We start from the raw sequence: 22,592 nt of genomic DNA on the forward strand, positions 1-22,592 counted from the left end.
TCGTATCCGGAGGGGTATGGAGAAGGTAAGGATGATTCAAGAACGGAAGATCCCCACAACAGTGAAGGAGTTGCGTTCCTTTCTTGGCCTTACTAAACTTTGCAGGAAGTTCGTTAAGGGGTATTCGCGGAGAATGACTCCAATGTCAGGACTACTGGGGAGGTATTATTGGCCGCACACGCGGGATGATGTGGTTGATTATACCAAAACTTGTCTCACTTGCCAACAAGACAAGGGGGAGCGGAAGAAGTATGGTACTTTCATGGCCGCACCAAAGTATTGTTCGGCAGAGGGGACGACACAATTGTTCCTTGTGACTGTTGTGAAACATTGGGGTGTTCCCCAAGTTATTATTTGTGACCAAGATTTAATGTTCACTGACAACTTCTTGACAAAGTTTTTCAGGATATTCAGGTCACACCTTGACATCTCTTCAAGTTATCATCGACAGACAGACGAACAGATGAAGAGATTCAGAGAGCTGCTAGATGAGTACTTGTGCCATTTGGTCAATGTCAACCAGAAGAATGGCGTGCAACTACTTGATGTGGCTCCGTTCTGTGGCAACGCCCAAAGGCGCTCAACAACCAACAAGAGCCCTTTTGAGCTTGTTACAGGCCAGCTGCCACTGTTACCTCACACAGTGAGCGAGCCGTACAAACAAAAGAGTCCCAAGGTGTGCATCTTCACCAGAGAATGGAGACTGAATGCAGAATTTGCCCAAGCCTATCTGGAGAAAGCTTCTAAGCCGATGAAGAAGTGGGCAGATAAGAGGAGAAGACCGCAGTTTCATGTCAGATGCCTCAAGCCATTCAACGCCAACACCAACAACCTAAGCAGAAGTCAGTCAAACAGCGCAGAGTTGAAGACAGTGCAACCTGACAGACATGATGTTGAAAAGATCCTTGCAGACAGAAAGTTCATATCCTCAAGGAAGAAGCGGCAGAAGTTCCTAGTGAAGTGGAAGTGCCTTGATGACAAAGAAATCAGCTGGATTTCTATGGAAGATTTGAAGCCATTCGTGGACAAAGTTGAAGTGTACCTATCGCCAAAAGTCTACGAGGCCGTCGACCGCATAAGTGGGGGAGAATGTCACGGGCTAAGCTTGTACAGGGCATTATGCTTGCCTATGACCGCTTATCTCGTGTGTTTGGGATGGGTTTCCATCATGTAAATACTAGTATAGGGTTATTTTCTAGTATTTATTTCATTGTAAGCCAAATAAGGCAGTATGACTCCTCGGTCACTTTGATGTTTCCTAGTGCCAGAGTGAGAATGGCCTAGAAAGCTCTTTAGGGGAGGGTGAGTGTTCATCAGTCATTGTAAAACTCACTAGCAATTGTCAACGTGCTTAGCCTACTTGCCTCCCTCGCTAAGTACAACATGTCAACGGAGGATTTGTTAATGAATTACGTTTGCTTCAATATTTACTGCTTGGTTGCCACAGCTTTCATGAATTGATTATTATTTCCGCTGCTATCTGATTGAATGTTAATGAAAGTGCTTCGTGGATGAATGTTGGTAAACAATAGGCTGGCTAGTTAAGCAAGAGTGCTTTAGCTAGCGCCGCACGGCCCTTCACAACAGTGTGAAAAAGGCGGACCGTGACAGTGGGCTAGGTCGTCGCCACGAAGCAACGCACCGTGTCGGCGCCCGGGTACAGTGTCAAATATGCGAGGGTTCCTGCATCATTCTAGACGTGGGCAAGTAAAGACATTAGTTCAAAAAACTAGGATTAGATTAGCAACTTGGAATATAGGGACGCTTACAGGTAAAAGCATAGAAATTGTGGATACAATGATAAGAAGAAGAATTAGTATAATTTGCCTTCAAAAAACGAGGTGGGTGGGGGGAAAAGCTAGAGAAATTGATAAATCAGGATTTAAACTTTGCTACACTGGAAAAGAAAAACATAAGAATGGAGTAGGCATTATTATAGACAAAAACTTAAAAGATAGCTTTGTGGATGTAACTAGAGTAGGGGATAGAATTATAAAAATCAAGATGGTATTAGGACAAGAGAGAATAAATATCATTAGTGCTTATGCTCCTCAAGTCGGCTTAGCAAAAAATCTTAAGAGATAATTTTGGGAAGATATGGATAGTATTATACAAGGCATACCAGGGACTAAGAAAATATTTATAGGAGGAGATCTGAATGGACACATTGGAAGAGATAATAAAAATTATAAGAGGATACATAGAGGATATGGATATGGAGAGAAAAATGAGTCTGAGGAGATGATCTTAGACTTCGCTATGTCATATGATTTTAGTATAATGAATACTTGCTTTAAGAAGAGAGAAGAACACTTAATAACCTTTAAAAGTAGATAAAATAGAAGTCAAATAGATTTTTTTTAACTAGGAGGGCAGATCGCTTATCATGCAGGGATTGTAAAGTTATTTCAGCTGAAAGTCTAACCACACAACATAGAGTCTTAGTGTTAGATATATGTATTAAAAAATGGAAAAAGAATGATAAAAAAAACCAGTGTAAGAGAACTAGATGGTGGAACCTAAAAGGAGAAAATATAATAAAATTTAAAGATAAAATGATTAAAGATGGAGATTGGACCATAGAGAATGGGATAGATACAAATACTCTTTGGAATAGATTAGCTAGCTCTATTAAAAAGATAGCCAAAGATATTTTAGGTGAATTAAAGGGAAGATTCTCGAATAGCAAAGAGTTGGTGGTGGGATAAAGATGTACAAGAAATCATAAAGACAAAAAGAATTTGGTATAAAACGTGGCAAAAATGTAGAAACAGAGATAACTGTGAAAAATATAAGGAGGCAAGAAAAGATGCAAAAAAGACCGTTAGTGAAGCTAAATATAGATCATTTAATAGTTTGTATGATAAATTAGGTACAAAAGAAGGGGAAAGAGATATATTTAAACTTGCTAAAGTTAAAGAAAGGAAGAGTAAGGACTTAGGAAATATAAAATGTATAAAAGGTGAGGATGATATTGTCTTGGTTAAGGACGAAGACATTAAAGAAAGATGGCGAAGTTACTTTAGTAAGTTGTTTAATGAAAACCAAATAGAAGGCTTAAACTTAGAATTGTCAAATAAGGAAAAGACTAAAAATTAGAGATTTATTCGCAAAATTAGAGTTAACGAAGTTAAGGTTGCACTAAAAAAGATGAAAAATGGGAAAGCTATGGGACCAGATAACATCCCAATTGAAGTTTGGAAATGCTTAGGTGATAACGGAATTATATGTTAACTAATTTATTTAATACAATTGTAAAAACTAAGAAAATGTCAGATGGATGGAGGAAAAGCACTTTAATACCTATATACAAAAATGAATGAGATATTCAAATTTTTAATAACTATCGTGAAATTAAACTTATGAGTCATACGATGAAACTATGAGAAAGGATAGTTGAACAAAGATTAAGGTTAGAAACGAATGTCTCAAAAAATCAATTTGGTTTTATGCCTGGGAGATCTACCACAGAAGCTATTTATCTTTTAAGAAGATTAATAGAAAAGTTTGGGGAAAAGAAGAGAGACTTGCATATGATTTTTATTGACCTTGAGAAAGCATATGATAGGATACTTAAGGAAGTTCTATGGTGGGTTTTAGAAAAAAAAATGATGCATGTAGTTAGGTATACCGATGTCACTAAGGATATTTACGATGGAGTAATGACTAGTGTAAGGACTACAGATAGAGAAACTAGAGAATTTCCAATCACCAAAGGTGTGCATCAAGGATTTGCTTTGAGTCCTTATCTTTTTGCTTTAGTCATGGACCAATTGACTGAGAGTATTCAAAAAGAGGTTTCATGGTGTATGTTGTTTGCAGGTGATATTATATTAATTGATGAAACTAGGGACGGAGTATAGGCTAAGTTAGAATTATGGAGAGAAGCTTTGGAATCTAGAGGCTTTAGGATAAGTAGAAATAAAAGAGAATATATGAAATGTAATTTTAGTAATGATAGGAGGAATATTGGAGACAAAGTTAAACTTAATGTTGAAGAAATAAATAGCACTTGTAGATTTCGATACCTTGGATCTATTATGCATGCTAAAGGAGAAATTGAAGATGATGTAATGCATAGAGTTAAAGCAGGTTGGATAAAATGGAGAAGTGCTTTAAGTGTGCTTTGTGATCGTAGAATACCCTTAAAATTGAAAGGGAAGTTTTATAGTATAGCTATAAGACCAACAACGCTATATGGATCGGAATGTTGGGCTACGAAAAAACATAATATCCAAAAAGTAAAAGTTGCCGAGATAAGAATGCTTAGATGGATGAGTGGTATAACATTGAAAGATAAATTAAAGAATGAACATATTCGTGGTAAGTTAGGTGCAGCTCCTATAGAAGATAAGATAAGGGAGGGACGACTCAGATGGTATGGACACTTGCAACGTAGGTCACATAGTGCACCTGTGAGGAAGAGTGACTTAGTTACTGTGGGGGGCAATAAAAGGGGTAGGGGTAGACCTAAAATAACTTAGGAGAAGATAGTGAGTAAGGATTTAATATTCTTGAATCTATCAAAAGAAATGGTCCACGATCGCATAAATTGGCGGAAAAGGATTCATATAACCGACCCCACCTAATGGGACTAAGACTTGGTTTTGTTGTTGTTGTTGTTGATGAGGAGGTAAATGAACAAAACAGACACAACCAAAGGAACGGACATTATTGTAACGAGGTGGCTTAGCAAATAAGCGGAAATAGGGAGACTCCATGAGTAGGACTTGAGAAGGTAAACGATTAATCAAGTAATTAGCAGTTTTCAGAGTCTCAACCCAGAACAAGGATGGAGCAGAGGATATCAGCAAGAGAATACATACCACATCTAGGAGATGATGATTTTTCCGTTTGGCTACTCCATTCTGTTGGGGAGTAGCAGGACATGAACATTGATGAATAATACTTTTAGAAGCCAAAAATGCCTGAACTCAGTAGACACATATTCACCACCGAAATTTGTGCACAATGTCTTAATAAAAGCAAAAAATTGTTTGTCAACATATGCTAAAAACTAAGTGAAAGTACGAAAAACCTCAGATTTAGAGCGAAGAAAGTAGACCCAAGTAAAACTGCTATGATCATCAATGAAAGTCACATAGTATTTAAATTTTTCATGTGAACTAACTAGGGAAGGTTCTCAAACATCACAATGGATAAGATCAAAGCACTGAGAAGCTCTACAAGCATGCAAAGGGAAGGGAAGAGTTTTGCTTTTACCAAGTTTGGAAGAGGCACACTCGAGATAAAGAAGAACGTTCTTTTTTACCAAGTAACCAGAGTTCAATACATGAGATAAGATCTGAGCATTGGGATGGCCTAAACAACAATGCCACACCATACTAAGATTTGAAATATTATTACAAGCAAAAGACTTAATAGAAGAAACTAAAGAACGTGCTGGAATAGGCAAAAGTAGTGGAAACAAGCGCCCCACTTTAGGTCCCTTTGTGATCGGCTATCCCGTTACCTAGTCCTGCACAACACAACCATTACCAGAAAATTAACAGCACAATTATTATCAACTAATTGACCAATAGAAATAAGATTCGTGGAAAGCTGAGGAGTACATGATGTGCACCTAAATATGTATATTTAGGCCCGCTAACTTAGTTTGCTAGGATGAGCTTTATGGTTTATTAATGCATATTTATTATATTTTTGAGTTACTTTTGGTATATCTTATATTTCAGGAATTTTGGAGCTTAAACTAAATAATTGGGTGTGAAAAGTGGTTGCAAAAATATTCAATATTAGGCTCGTTGGATAGTGCTCGTCGAGCTTATCGCAACGGAATAAATAAATTAAAGGAGTCATGGGATAAGGAGGAAACTTTCCTTTTCAAATTCAAATTCCCTTCATCAAGAGTTCTTTTCAAACTCAAATTCCTCTCCCGAATTTCCTGAAACACCCTTCAGTATTTGGAGCATAATTTTTGCTAGAAAACTCCAAAAAGGTCGATCTTGGTATCTACGAAAAGCTAAGAAAAAATCCCACAACTTTCATGTTGAAGATTTTCGAAGATGGGAAGATCTCAATAGAGCAAATGCTGCAAATCGCACATCAAGGTGTCAGTAGAAAACGAGGGGATTTGGATGATCTTGTTTTGGGGAGATAAGAAGGGAGAACAACCAGAGCTTTATAAAAGGAGGGGATTCGAAGCTAGGAAAGAAAGAGAGGAGCAGCAGGGGGCCGCACAGAGCACTGCATGAAACAGAGAGAGCTGCACATCAGCGTTTTTTTCCCTTTTCTCAATGTTTTCCCTAACCAAATATGTCATGTTTAACCTCATGATGAGCAGCTAATTTCATTGTACTTGGATTCGGATGAAGCCTAAATTGGTTCAATCCTAAACTGTTTCTCCATTCAATAAAAATTGATGTAGTTATTGTTTAAATTGAATGTCTTGGCATGACTTTGATTTCTTGCCTAGTTAGGTTATTTTATTCTCTGTGTTTATCAAAAGTTTAACAAAAAATCATTATGAACTAATTAGGTTGTTCTATTCTTTATATTTACAGAGGTCTAATAAGAATTATTGCAATTCATAACATCATGCCTAGATATTCATGCTTTTACTATCTTGAATGAACTTTAATGTCATATATTCCATAATACTAGATTAGCCTCTAGGTATTATGTGTCAGATTATTGAATGAATAAACTATTGGGATTGACTAATTAGGTGGATTCTAGGATTTGGGTGCACATTTATATATTTTTTTTTTATTAATTATGCTTGCTTTCATTATTTACCTCTTACTTTAAATTCAAGAAAAATTCAAAATTCTTAGACTAGCATTAGGTAATTGGCCCATAAAAATTGTCCTCTTGAATTTTCTGTCAAGTCTCAGTGGGATCGACCTCGTAACCACTAGTCTACTCTAAATTCGTGCACTTGCAAGTTAAAACACATTCAAAATTCAACAAGAAGTTTTTGGCACCGTTGCCGGTGATTTGTTCAAGATAATTCAAGATCTAACAATTTCTTAGGAGTCTCTTACCTTTGACTAGCCTCTTTAAATCGCTTTCCATAAAATTTAAAAACCAAAAAAGATTTTATCTTTTCTAGGTTGAGTCTTGTTTAGTTTCCTTAGTTTTCCTATTGCTTTCTTGAGTTTATGCCCAATTGGTTGCATAGTTTTAAAGATCATACAAAGCGTCTTTGTTCTAAAGAGTCGCCTCGTAGGAATTATCCTTCTCCCATCATTAGGAACTCTTTTTCTCCTCTTAAAATCTCTAGTAGAGATTCTAGTCCCCTTCGCTATAGTGAACCCATCATATTCACTATGGCTGGCCACGATGAAGAACCGAAGCCCTTTAAGGATTTTTTTTCTCCCATCACCAATCTGTCATCCTCCATTGTGTTGCCCAACAATACAGCAACCCACTTTGAACTAAAGCCCCAAATCATCACTCTTTTACCAACTTTCTATGGGCTCGAGCGGGAAGACCCTTACTTGCATGTGAGGGAATTCCTAGACATATGCTCGATGTTCAAATTTCAAAACTTTAATGATGAATCGGTTAGGCTTAGGCTCTTTCCCTTTTCACTCAAGGAAAAGGCCAAGGCTTGGCTAAACTCTATTCCTACTCAGTCCATAACCTCTTGGGAAATCATGGTTTCTAAATTCCTAAATATTTTTTTACCCATGGCTAGGACAAATGCTCTTCGTAGGGAAATTGTTGATTTCTCCCACGAGGAGAATGAACTGTTTTATGAGAGTTGGGACCGCTTTAAAAATCTCCTTATCATATGTCCTTATCATGGTTTTGAAGTCTGGCGATTAGTTTAATATTTATACAATGGACTCACGCAAGCAAAAAGGAGTCTCATTGAATCCATGAACAAAGGGTGTTTTCTTCAGTTGAGTGACACTGATGCTTATGACTTCTTAGAGTCCGTGGCCGAGAATTCTCAATAGTGGGATTTCTCTAGTTATGCTCGTTCTGCCACCCCTAAAAAAGATGGTATCTACCATGTCTCGAAGGACGTGGACATGCGAGTGAAGCTTGATACCCTAGACCGAAAGGTTGCGGCTTTGTCTATTAGCAAGTCCATGGAATCCAATTCTGCGAGGCAAGGTGTGGCTCCTTCTTCTACTCAGGATGTTTGTTTCGTTTGTTCTTATTGCTGCCCCTATGCTTACCAGGCATACGATGCACAGGCCAATGCTGTGCACAACTTTCGTGGGCAAGGTGGAAACACTCATGGAAATTTTATGGGGAACACTTATCATCCTGGGTTGAGAAACCACCCAAATTTCTCTTGGAGACCTCCCGTGCAGTCTCAGATCAATGTCGGTGGGCATCCTGAAACGCCTACATCTCAATTTCCACCTACACAACATATTCCTCCTCCCCCGCCTATTCCTGTGAAAGCTCCTTGGGAGGAGGCATTAAAGAAGTTCCAACTAACCACACAGCAATTCATGCAAACCACCTCTCAAGCTATAAATGAGAATAAGCAAGCTATGCAAGAGGTGAAGGCATCCGTCCAACTACATTCTCATTCCATTACACAACTTGAGCATCAAGTTGGACAATTGGCCACGCAAGTTCGTGAGAGGGAGTTGGGTAAATTTCCTAGTCAACCCGTTCCCAACCCTAAAGGGCAGCACATGATTGAGGCATCTCCTTCTTCCATCCAGGAGCAAGGTAATGTCAAATCCATTATTACCCTTAGGAGCGGGAAGCGAGTTGACAACCATGTACAGCTCCCTGATGATACTTCCAAGGAGGATGCACCTCATAGTGATAGTCCACCTTCTACACAGCCCCTTCAGGTTGAGACTCCACCTATTAGAGATTTCACTCCTGGGGCTCCTTTTCCTCAGAGATTAAACTCAGCTAAGAAGAACAACTATGATGAGATAAGACAAGTCTTTAAATCTATGCGAATCAATCTTCCTTTCTCGATGCCATATAGCAAATACCTTCTTATGCCAAGTTCCTGAAGGACCTTTGTACAGTCAAGCAGTGTTTGAGTGTACAAAAGAAGGCCTTCCTAGCAGAACAAGCTAGTTCCATTGTGCAGCTCAAAACCCCTCCCAAGTACAAAGACCCCAGTTGTCCCACCATTTCTATCATGATTGGGGACCAGTTCATAGAACGGGCCGTGGCAGACTTGGGCGCAAGTGTAAACTTAATGCCCTATTCAATTTACTTGCAATTGGGATTAGGTGAGTTGCGACCCACACGCATGACCCTTCAGTTTGCTTATCGTTCTACAAAACCTCCTAGAGGGGTTGTGGAGGATGTTTTGGTCAAGGTTGAATCATTCTATTATCCTGTGGACTTTGTAGTCCTAGACACTCATCCTGACCCTTCTCCTAGTGGGTCTCTTCCGATTATTTTAGGGCGCCCTTTCTTGGCAACAGCTAATGCCTTAATAAACTGTCAAAATGAGATGTTGAAATTTTCATTTGGTACCACGACTATGGACATAAATATTTTCAATATTAAGAGTGAAGTCCAAGATTTGGATGATATGGGATAGGTCCAACTCATAGATACATTGATTCAAGACTACCTTTCTGAAACCTATGAGCATGACCCACTTGAAGTATGCCTAGCCCACATGGGGGCTGATCTTGACATTGATCATTCTTTTGAGAAAATGAACTCTATCCTAGAGTCCGCTCCCTTAATGAATGTTGAAAAATGGCAACCTAAAGCTCTCCCATTGACACTTTCACCATCCCCACCTCGTCCTTCTATCATGGAACCACCTAAGTTAGAACTCAAGGCACTTCCTGAAAATCTTAGATATACTTATTTGGGTCCTAATGACATACTTCCAGTAATTATAGCTTTAGACTTGACTGATTTACAGGCCACTAATGTGATCAAAGTACTTCAAGAACATATAGAAGCTATAGGGTGGTCCATCGCGGAAATTCGAGGCTTTAGTCCTTCTGTTGTGATGCATAGGATTTACTTGGAGCTTGATGCTCACCCATCTCGTGAGCCACAACAGAGACTTAACCGTGCCATGCAAGAGGTAGTGTGAGCAGAGATACTCAAACTATTAGATGTTGGTGTCATTTATCCCATCTCTAATAGTCGATGGGTCAGCCCAGTGCAAGTTGTACCCAAAAAAAGTGGCATCACTGTAGTCCAGAAGGAACGATCATGATGAGCTTGTACCAACGCGTACCCGCACAGGTTGGCGAGTTTGTATTGACTACAGGAAACTCAATGCAATGACAAGGACGGACCACTTCCAATTGCCATTCATTGATTAGATGCTAGAGAGCTTGGCCAAACATGCTTACTATTGCTTTCTTGATGGGTATTCCGGTTACAACCAAATTCCCATAGCACCAGAGGATCATGAGAAGACCACCTTCACCTGCCCTTTTAGGACCTTCGCCATCACTACATGCCCTTTGGATTGTGCAACACCCCTGCTACTTTCCAGAGGGCCATGGTGAGCGTATTTTCTGACATGGTTGAGAGGTTCTTAGAGGTGTTTATGGATGACATCTCCGTCTATGGTTCCATATTTGATAAATGCTTCCACCACCTCACTCAGGTATTGGTAAGATGCAACAAGAATAACCTAGTACTAAACTAGGAGAAATGTCATTTCATGGTAAAAAGTGGCATTGTGCTAGGACATATGATATCCCAAAAGGGGATTGAGGTTGACAAAGCCAAGATAGACATTATTCAGATTTTCCGCCACCACGGATAGTGAAGGAGATTAGGTATTTTCTTGGCCATGTCGGTTTTTATAGGAGATTCATCAAAAATTTTAGTAAAATTTCTTGTCCCTTGTGCAACTTGCTTGCCAAGGACACTCCATTTGTGTTTAATGATGAATGTCTCCATGCTTTTAATACATTGAAAACCCGAGTTGACCTCCGCCCCTATCATCCAACCACCTAATTGATTGCTACCCTTCGAGATCATGTGCGATGCGTCTGATTATGCGATTGGAACTGTTTTAGGACAACGTATAGAAAAATTACCTCGTGTGATCTATTATGTGAGCAAAACTTTGAATGAAGCCCAACTCAACTATTTGATCACAGAGAAAGAGTTGGTAGCTATTATTTTCACACTAGACAAGTTTACATCCTATCTCCTAAGATCTAAAATCATTATATATTCTGATCATGCTGCATTGAAGTACCTTCTATCTAAGAAATAAGCTAAACCCCGATTGATTTGATGGATTCTCTTGTTGCAAGAGTTTGATATAGATATTCGGGATAAAAAAGATGATGAAAATGTAGTAGCCGACCACTTGTCTAGAATGATCACTGAGTATACAGGATCAACATTGCCTATCTCTGAGTCATTTCCCGATGAGCAACTCATGCTCATTGACTCCCAGTTTCCGTGACATGCTGATATTGTGAACTTGTGACGAACAAAAATGTCCCAGCACTAGTCGAAACAAGAGAGGTCCAAATTCCTTTCCCAGGTAAAGTATTTCTATTGGGATGACCCCTATTTGTTCAAATATTGTCCTGATTAGTTGATTAGGAGGTGCATCCCAAAGGAAGAGCATAAAAGTGTTCTCTCATTTTGACATGATCATGTTTGTTGGGAGCACTTTAGTTCCAGAAAGACTGCTCTCAAGGTTCTCTAGGCCAGTTTGTATTGACCTTCACTCTTTAGAGATTCTCATACAAATTGTCTTGCTTGCTCTACATGTCAGAGGTTAGGGAGTCTTTCTAGATTAGCTATAATGCCCTTACATCCCTTCCTTATTGTTGAAATATTTGATGTTTGGGGCATCGACTTTATGGGTCCATTCCTTACTTCCTATAATTACACCTCTATCCTTGTTGCGGTTGATTATGTTTCCAAGTGGGTGGAAGCCATTCCATGTAGATCAAATGATCACAAAGTTGTTAACAACTTTGTGAAAGAACATATTTTTCTCACGTTTTGGCATCCCTCGCACCATCATTAGTGATGGTGGGAAACACTTTTGTAATAAGGTTTTCGAGCAACTAATGAAAAAATATGGGGTTATACACAAAGTAACTACACCTTACCATCCTCAAACGAGTGGTCTAGTAGATATATCTAATCGAGAGATTAAATGAATCTTGGAAAAAATAGTACATCCAAATAGAAAGGATTGGTTTCTAAGACTAAATGATGCATTGTGGGCTTATAGGAACGCTTTTAAGACCCCTATCGGTATGTCACCATATACACTTGTTTATGGTAAAGCTTGCCACCTATCGGTAAAGCTTGAGCATAGAGCATATTGGGCCATCAAGAACTTTAATTTTGAGCTCACACCTACAGGTGGCCTTAGGAAGCTCCAACTCAATGAGTTGGAGGAGATTAGAAATGATGCCTATGATTATACTAAAATTTACAAAGCAAGAATGAAACAAGTGCATGACCTTTTGATTCTTAGAAAAACTTTTACCATAGGTAAGCGTGTTCTCTATAATACTAGGCTTCATCTCTTTCAAGGCAAGCTTAGGTCTAGATGGTGGCCCTTATGTAGTGAAACATATTTTCCCCCATGGTGCAGTAGAGATTGAGAATCCTAATGATGGTTCAGTATTTAAAGTAAATGGCCCCAGATTGAAACCATTCTTGGAGCTAGAGATGAAGGAGGTTGACCTCCTACTTCTCACCAAACTGATCTACTCGGATTGAGTGTCAAGTAGTGGGGATTTTGTATATCAATTAGGTTCTCCAAGTGTTTTTTTTTTTTTTTTTTTACCTTCTCAAAAGTTGTAGACTATGTATGTAGTACCAAAGTCCATGAATGTAGAGGTGATTGATGGACCCATCGAATTCTGGTTAGTGTGTTCTGGTTTACAAACCCAAGCAATTGTCAAGAAAAACTTCACACTTTGTGTGACACTCTCGTGTATGGCAGCCCCATAGCTAAGGACAGCAACAGAATAACTATTGTACCCTTAGTCTAGATAGGTGGCATCCCCATCTGAAACTGTTCGTGGCCTGGGAGAAGGTGAGGGTTGACTTTTTTAGTTTTTATCTAGTTAGTCTTCCTTTTGTTTAATTTTTTATATTTTACTATGTTTCATTTTTTTTTTTTTTTATTCTTTTCTTCAATATTACACTTGTGTTTGGTAGTGTGTTTTTGATCTACAAGTTTCAAAGCAAGCTGGGGGGAGTTTGCTATGGGATTTTTTTTTTTTTTCTTTAGAAATATGTTCATTCATGGATATCAAGTGTGCTCGTTCCCTTCTTTATTATAATTGTTTCGATATGCTTTAGCATTATTGAGGATTGTTTTAAGTTGGGGGGTGAGGTTTGAACCTAAATTTTTGCTCACCTAAATTTTCGCTTTTGACCTATTTATTGCATGCACACTAACAAATCAACACATAGTTTTTCTTTTAATAAAAGCCTCTTTGGTTTGGTTTCCAAATGAAGAGAATGAATTTCAAGACAAACCATAAGTTCTTTTATTATTGGAAGCTTTCTCATCATAGGTGTAAAAATTGAAACCATATTAGAATAGTTGATGATATGATGGATATTTTATTGTACTCATTGTTCTTTCAGAGTCTAGTTGCCTTTTTCACATATGTTGCTCAGAGGATTTTATAACTTGATTACATGCTAGCATCCTTTTAAGTTGCAATGATAGGAATCTTGGTGTTATTTCTGCATGTATTACTTGAATAGCCTTACAGTTAATATTTTGAGCCTTTGATGTTTTTTGAATATGAGTTCTATGAGTTTTAATACTGCTGTATGAACACTAGCATTAAACCTTATCACAAGGCAATGTACATTTATTTAAATTACCAATTATAGCTTAGATATTTTCTTTAGTCACTGAGAAGCATTGTGGAGACGATGATGAACCTTGTGAGATTGTTTTTGAGCCTTTACTTGTTTTTTGGAGAGTTTTATATATAAACTCCGAGTTGATGAAACTCAATCTTCATTTCAGCGTACCATATAGTCTAGTCTCATGTATGCCTTTTTGCTAAACTAAAGGTGACATCTAGTGGGTAAATATAAACCTAGGTCTTGTAGCCTATTCAAAATATAATCACTAGGGTGCGTCTAGAGATGACAATAAGTCAAAGTGGTACTAGAAAGAATGCCAAGGATGACTATGTAAATTTTTTTTTATGGCTAAGAGTTGGTGCTATTTTATCTTGTATGGCTACGGGAAAATTATAATAAAATATATATATATATATATATATATATTGAGGAAAAAAAAGAGATCAGCATTGTTTGAAAAAAACAATATATATATATATAAAAAATCTTGCTCATTGAATGGCCAAATTTGTCATGTAAAGCACCACTCTAGTTATGTCATTATGTGTGTTGAAGACTCTTAGCATTTATTTCCATTAGAGGCATTTCATTTTTGGACCTTTGACTTACTTGATTTAGATGAGCCTTAGTAGGATGTGGCGAGTAGATGAGAAGGCACTAAGATGAAATACCCGACACCTTTAATATGGTTGGATTCTTTCTCTTGAGACTAGCTTCACTCCATGCTTAATTTTGTCTTTTGTTTTTATATGCGAGATGTTTGTTCACATTCTTCCTCACATATGGAGGTAAAATGAACAAAATCTCATGAGTGATTTTGAGTGTATGTCTGTGAGGCTGAGCCGAGATGATGGTTGTAACTGATTTGAGAGGTATCTTAGTTATAAGCGGTCAATCATACACTTTGCCTTGCTACTTTATTCTTATGCTAGCTTTCATATAATGATGTTAACGCATATTATGGACTTATATTTGAATGACTGAAGGTTATTTATATTCTGCACAATTGTAGGGTTGTTGTGGTATGCATGTTTGGGCTACACTTGGTTAACTTTCATTGTATCTTATTCATTATTTTGAGCACGTTCTTTTGATCTTTTCTAGCCACTATAATGTGTGTGATTAGATATGTGATAGGAACTTGACTTGCACTTTATTGGTTGTTCATCATGGTAGGTGTTTGTGGTTATCGCCCTAGAAGCCCTCACAAGACTATAACATCCACTAGGGCCACCTAGGGGTTTAAAGCCTAATTGCATATGGTAAATCCAAATCGTGTTTCCCGCAGAAGTGGAAGTAGTTGAGATTTATTTTTTATTTTTTTTTTATTTTGTTTTGCTCGGGGACTAGCAAAATGTAAGTTAGGGGGTGTGATGTGCGCCTAAATATGTATATTTAGGCCCGCTAAAGTTTGCTAGGATGAGCTTTATGGTCTATTAATGCATATTTATTATATTTTTTAGTTACTTTTGGTTTATCTTATATTTCAAGTATTTTGGAACTTAAACTAACTAATTGGGTTTGAAAAAGTTGCTGCAAAAATATTCAATATTGGGCTCGTTGGATAGTGCTCATCAAACTAATCGCAATGGAATAAATAAATTAAAGGAGTCATGGGATAAGGAGAAAACTTTCCTTTTCAAATTCAAATACCCTTCATCAAGAGTTCTTTTCAAACTCAAATTCCTCTCCCGAATTTCCTGGAACACCCTTCAATATTTAGAGCATAACTATTGCTTGAAAACTCCAAAAAGGGCGATCTTGATATCCACGAAAAGCCAAGAAAAAATCCCACAACTTTCGTGTTGAAGATTTTTGAAGATGGGAAGATCTTGATAGAGCAAATTGCACATCAAGGCGACGGAAGAAAATATGGGGATTTGGATGATCTTGTTTTGGGGAGATAAGAAGGGAGGACAACCAAAGCTTTATAAAAGGAGGGGTTCAAAGCTAGGAAAGAAAGAGAGGAGCAGCGGGGGGCCGCACGGAACAGAGAGACCTGTGCATCAGCATTTTTTTTCCCCTGTTCTCAATGTTTTCCCTTCCCAAATATGTGATGTTTAACCTCATGATGAGCGGCTAATTTCATTGTACCCAGATCCAAATGAAGGCTAAATTGGTTCAATCCTGAATTGTTTCACCATTCAATAAAAATTGATGTAGTTATTGTTTAAATTGAATGTCTTGGCATGACTTTGATTTCTTGACTAGTTAGGTTATTTTATTCTTTGTGTTTACCAAAAGTTTAACAAAGAAGCATTATGAACTAATTAGGTTGTTCTATTCTTTATATGTACTGAGAGGTCTAATAAAGAATTATTGCAATTCATAACACAAAACCTAGATATTCATGCTTTTAGTACCTTGAATGAAGTTTAATGTCATATATTCCATAATACTAGATTAGCCTCTAGATATTATGCGCTAGATTATTGAAAGGGTAAACTGTTGGGATTGACTAATTAGGTGGATTCTCGGATTTGGGAGCACATTTATATATTGTTTGTTATTAATTCTACTTGCTTTCATTATTTACCGCTTACTTTAAATTCAGGAAAATTTCAAAATTTTTAGACTAGCATTAGGTAATTAGCCCATAAAAATTGTCCTCTTGAATTTTTTGTCAAGTCTCTGTGGAATCGACCTCGTAACCACTAGTCTACTCTAGATTCGTGCACTTGCGAATTAAAACACATTCAAAATTCAACAACAGCAAGAAACAAATCAATGAACTTAGAAGAGGCATCTCCGACAGCAGCTATTGGCAAAGAACTACCATTGGCAGTCTGAATAGCAGATTGTCCAGCGTAGGGCCGAACATGACACAGGGTGCTCAGATTATTCTTCATGCGATTAGAGGCATTCGAGTCCACATACCAAAGTTTAGTAGAATTGTTACCTTGGAGCCTCATTGCTGATAATGCCGAAATTAGCATATGTTGCAGCATTTCGAGTGTGCAATGATTCGTTGTAGGAGGTGCAGGAATAGAGGAGTAACCTGAAGAAGAGCCAGGGCTGCAAAAGTCACTGTGGGGGGTACAATAATAGAAGTCTGTAATGCCTGGCCTCACGATTCTGTGGGTGGATACGACAGTCTTTGATAATGTGACCCTTCTTCTTGCAATAAGAGCAGAATTTTTTGGAACAATTAGTAGCGATATGCCCAAATTCTTTGCAACAAAAACACTACAAGGTGCTAGAATGCGCATGCGGCCCTCGTCGTTGAGCAGCATAAGCCACAGGAACAGACCCTGAACTACCATGAGATTGTGCCAGAGTAACTTGAGTACTAAGCCATTGTTCTTCACAAAGTAACTCACCAAAACAAACATCAAGAGAAGGAATAGGAGAGCGATTTAGCATAGATGAGCGAATTGACTCATGCTCAAGACGGAGTTTCATAAGAAGCTTATCACGACGACTAGTCTCGTGAAGACATTGAATAATGGAAAAAGAGGCAACAGGAACATCCGTAGTAACCAGATCAAAAAATTTGTTCCAAAGAGTCAGAAACCCCATATAATAGTCTTGGATGGAACGAGTGTCATGTTGAAACATGGCAATCGCATGCTCTAGCTGAAAACTACGAGCACCGTTATATTGATGATATATTGTTTTTAAATAAGTCTACATGGATTGAGCGGTGTGATAAGTTTGCAAGTTGGGGACAATATGTGGCTCAACCGAGCCAAGAAGCCAAGACATAATCCGAGCATCAAGCACGTCCCATGAAGGACAAGCTGCTGAATCCTTGGCATCAAGCACAGCCCATGAAGGACAAGCTACTGACTCCTTGAATTTATCAAGATTGGGTGCACAATCCGTGCCATTAATATGACCCCAAAGATCTTTTCCCTTCAGGAAAAGTTCAAATTGAAAAATCCACGTAGAATAATTGTTGCCCGTAAACTTGGCACACATGGGTGCAGAGTCCATGCTAAATAAAGGAGAAAATCGAGAAGCCCAAAGAAAACAAACTATGCCGAAAGAAAAAGACCACCAGAAAATCTAGAAGCCCAAAAAATAAATCAACGCAGGTACAAAGAAAACCAAGAACAACCAGCCTGCACTAAAAATTAAATCTTGAACCAAAAAACCTGCTGTGCCGAGAATCACAAGGACAAAGAAGCACCAGAAACAGCAACAGAGAGAACCAAGACCAACCTTCCTGCACTAAAATATAAATCTTGAACCAAGAAACCTGCTGTACCGAGAATCACAAAGACAGAAACCTGCTGTGCCGAGACAGAGAAGCACCAAAAACAGCAACAGAAAGTGGTTGCCTACTGTGCCGAGACAGAGAAGCACCAGAAACAGCAACAGAAAGTTGTTGCCTGCTGTGCCGAGAATCACAAGGACAGAAACCTGCTGTGCCGAGACAAAGAAGCACCAGAAACAGTAACAGAAAGCTGTTGCCTGCACTAAAATAAATGGCAAACCAGAAAACCTGCTGTGCTGACAGCCACTTGGCCACAGAAATAGCGAAAGAACAGAGAACAAAAAAAATTCCAGAAGTGAAAAAAAAAAAACCCACAACAGCCACAGAAACGCGAGACACCTTCAAAACCAAGAAGACAAAAAAATTCGAAGGGGAGAAAAAAACTTAGCCGTCGGCTGGCTCTGATACCATGTCAAAGTGTCGTGTGAATGGCCGAATGGCTTAGCCTTGAGTTTTGTATATTATATATAGACTTTACAAGAATGCTATACATGGAAAGTAGATAAGTTCTAGCATGATTCTAGCCCTATACATATAAACTATAATCTGTCAAGCCCTATACATGTAAACTAAATATATGCTAAATGTACAAAATAATGAATTGAGAAATAAGGAAATAATTGTGGGCTGAAGAAAGGAAAGAAATCTTTTGCTTTGCTGTTTGCTGTTCCGTTGACAGCTAACACTTTGATCAGTCCCCACACAGAAGAGTACCCTTATGCAACAGTTCAATTGACAGGCGAGTTTTTATACTTGGATCACTGTCAAATACAGAAATCTCCTACAGTGATTTTCTAAAGGACCTTTTGAAAACCAGGAACCAGGTTTTACAGCTCAACAAATCCAATGCCGCTAGGCTCGTGTCTCAGTGTACAATCTTTGAAGGGTGCTTGCTACCACATGCATGGCCGCACCATTTATTTACTTAAATTCTACAATGTGCAGGCATTTAATCAATCTATGTTCACCATATAAGTGATACCCTTTACATGCCACAAATTTAAAAAACAGAAGGAAAAGGGACTAATATTGGGTAAGGCTAAAGAAAACTAAAATTTGCATAGGATATGGAGCATACTTCCTCAATGTCATTTCTTGAAGCTTGCTTGTTAAAGCCACCCACATACAATCTGTGCTCAAGTGTGCCTGTAGAGAGAGAGAGAGAGAGAGAGGTGCCTGTAGAGAGAGAGAGAGAGAGAGAGAGAGAGAGAGAGAGAGAGAGAGCATAGAAAATAAATAAGGGTGAAAATGAAATATATATTTGATGAGCATAGAAAATGCATATACATATTGGTACTTTTTGACAACATAGGTACCAGAGTGAAGACCAAATGCATCAAAGAAAATTGCTGAGAAAGGCAAATCATTACCCCCACAAGTACAAAACCTTAATTATGGAGACTTAAGAACATCTTGGCTGAATTACAACAACATCCCCTGTACGTTGTTAATACTACAGGTATCTCCACTTGGATTGAAAAATTACTACAAATTCTTCAGCAGCAACAGTGAAATAGTGTCCTCTAAGCACATTTTGACATTTTTATCCTTGACAAAATGATGCTGTTCACTATTGGTCTTCCTCGTCTTTTTTTCTTGTACAGTGTATCACTTAAGTCTAACCATATCCAAGCCATAGTGCATCACAAAGGTCCCCATCACCCGTTAACAAAACTAGCACTGCAGCACCATCATTTCCACCAGTGTACCATTAACCCCCACTGGCAACCACATGCAACATTTGAATCCATGAAGACCATAAATTGTTTACAATAATATCTCTTACCAAAAAGATTTCATGCATCCATTGCTCTCACTCCTGGGCAGCTAGAAGGGTGCTGGTGCAACATGTTGCTACCCTGACTTGCCCACTTGGGTTTAGCTTTCCCTCCTGTGATTTTTTATAAGAACCTTCTAAAAAGTAAATGATGAAAAGGAGCTGATTGAGATTATTGTAAAAATAGTTTGGCCTCCAGTGAAAAAGGAGTAGTTAGAAAGAAAAAACTGGTTTTGATTGTCTAGTAAAAAAATTGTAAAATGCCTAAAAGTATTTAAAATGACTAAAGTGGATATATATATATATATATATATATATATATTTATGAAATGTAATTGATGCATTGATAATTTTGTAATATTTTTAAAAACTAAAGAAAATAATAGAATAGAATAATTTGTGGGGAAAAAACTAGCTTGTATTCTTTTGTTTTTCCTTTAGATGGCAAAAGAAAATTTCAATGATAGGAAGAGGATTTACACAAGGGAGAATGAGGCATCTCCCGAAAAAGGCCTGGAACAATCCAGAAAAATGCTACAACTTAAAAAGAACAAAAAAAGAAGGTCAACAAGCCAACAGGTTCCTCCAATCTCTTTGTAACTCCTGGAAACTGAATCCTCTGAAAAAAGCTAGCTTGTAGCTTTTAAAAGATTAAAATTCATAACTCATTAAAGCTCCTAAAAAAGCTAAAATCTTGCCTTTTAAAAGCAGGAAAAAAAGCTGATTACCAAACGCGTTATACCCAGCTTTTACCTTTAAAAAGGGGAAGTTGAGGAAAAAGGGGGGTCAAGCTCACCCTTGATTCAACCCTCACTACTCACTAATCATAAACATTAATAAATCCACTGCTTAACATCTTCTGGCCTTCAAATGTTAAGCCACAAAGAAAAACAAAGCAACCATAAAAAAATAAATAAAAATAAAAAATAAAATAAAATAAAAACACAGACATCCACCATCGAACGAAAAACCCAACTGAGCATTCAACATCAAAATACCCAAAAAAAGCCAGAAAAAATATAAACTGTTGGAAGAACAAATTGATCCTAAATGTCTGGCAAAAAAGTTATGAAATGCCTAAAATGTTTTGAATGACCAAAATGGATGTCATTTTAAGATACATAATTAAAGCATATATAATTTTTTAATATTTGCAAAAAAACTAAGGATATCCATGTGTAAGGGGAACACTTCACATCTTGTCAAGGGCTGTGCGGCACTAGTTATAGTACTCTTGCTTAACTAGTCATCTGAATGTATGCCACCGTTTCACCACATGTTAAGCAGAAGCAGTAAACAAATATGCAAGTAAACAACAGTCATGCAGTAAATTGTAAAGCAACGCAATTCATTATTACAACCTCCCTAGGCAACATGTGTTTAGTGACGGAGACCAATAGGCTAAAAACTTATACAAAAGCTAGTGAGTTTTACAATGACAAACACTCACCCTCCCCTTTCTATGCTATTCTAGCAATGGTACTAGGAAACATAAATTGATTGAGGAGTCATATTTCAATTTTACACAGAGGCATCATCCTACTAAAAGAATAAAACCTTTACTACTATTTACATTATGGTTCCCTATCCAACGTACACACGACAACCAGTCACGGGCAACCATAATGCCCCAAACAAGCTTGGCTCATGACACCATAGAATAATTTGCTAGAAAAAACACTAGTTTTTATCTTTTAAAGCTCCAAACCTGAAACTTCTAGAAGTTCCTAAAGAGAACAGATAAAAGTTGGATTAAAAGGTGAAAAAGTTGTATAACAAATGTGTTATACCTAACTTTAACTTTTTAGAAGGAAACATCTACCCCAAAATAAGGGAGCAAAATCATCCTAAGAACAACAAACCAATTAAAAGCCTCGACCTTAGAGGGAACTTTAGCCTTCAAGATGGTAAACTGTTGTGGAAGGGCATGTCAGCACAAGTCAAATGCTCAAAGAACAATTTAACCAATAAACCCCCAAAGAACCAATAACCGTGGACCAACAACCCCCCCCCCCCCCCCACCTACTGGAAGCACAACAGCCCTCCAACAACAAAAAAAAATGAAAGAGCTCCTCCGCCACCCTATCATTAAGAATCCTAAACAGGTATCTCAATAGAAACTTTTTGCCCATTTGAGACTCAAGAAAGAAGAAAGAAAACCATCATGCATCAAGGAAAGACGATACAAATTTTCATAAACCCAAATATCTTCCCAAAAATGAAAGCAAGAGCCATTACCCATGACAAATTTTGTTTCAAGAGTAAAAAGAGAATAGATTTGTGAAACACACTCCCAAGGACTCTCAAAAGAGCATCAAATTCCTTTTGAGATCATTGAAATCCCAAATTAGCATCACACCCTTTTACCTACATGTCAAACTTAATTTTAAAGTTTAATAACTTTGTGCCAGATGAAGTCCTCCTCTAAGGGAAATTGCAAAGTCACGTAGCCATTAGAGCGGGCAATTTTTTAGGCACCAACTTACCAAGATCAAACTCCCTTTTTAGACCTATAAACAACCTCCCAACTAACAAAACGCCCCTCTTTCTCCCCAACCTTAGACCAAAGCAAATCCCTCAAAAGTCTCTTAAATTTACTAGCTACCTACTAGAATTCTAAAATAATAAATAAATAAATAAATAGGGATTAGTGTGACATACTACCTAGAGAAAATAAAGTTCCCTTCCACCCATCCAGGTGCCTAGACACCACCTATATTGCTGAATACCAAAGCCTCGAATATCTATGATTTCCCTATTAATCGTTATTTAGTATATTAACTGTGTTAGTGTTATGTTAATTAGTGAGAATTAGTAAGGATATTATGGTCATTAGAATGTATT

The 22,592-nt window shown here is 37.8% G+C and overlaps 1 protein-coding gene across 1 annotated transcript in view; it reads right to left on the reverse strand.

The window, feature by feature from the left end:
* Positions 1–22,592, reverse strand: part of LOC131156311 (flowering time control protein FCA-like) — a 74,477-nt gene that overhangs the window by 25,924 nt on the left and 25,961 nt on the right. Inside the window, exon 6 of the mRNA XM_058109896.1 lies at positions 19,050–19,147. The gene's annotated coding sequence lies outside the window, so the exon portion shown is untranslated. The remainder of the gene's footprint in view (positions 1–19,049; positions 19,148–22,592) is intronic.

The sequence above is a fragment of the Malania oleifera genome, chromosome 5 (assembly GCF_029873635.1).
Source record: "Malania oleifera isolate guangnan ecotype guangnan chromosome 5, ASM2987363v1, whole genome shotgun sequence".
Lineage (NCBI taxonomy): Eukaryota > Viridiplantae > Streptophyta > Magnoliopsida > Santalales > Ximeniaceae > Malania > Malania oleifera.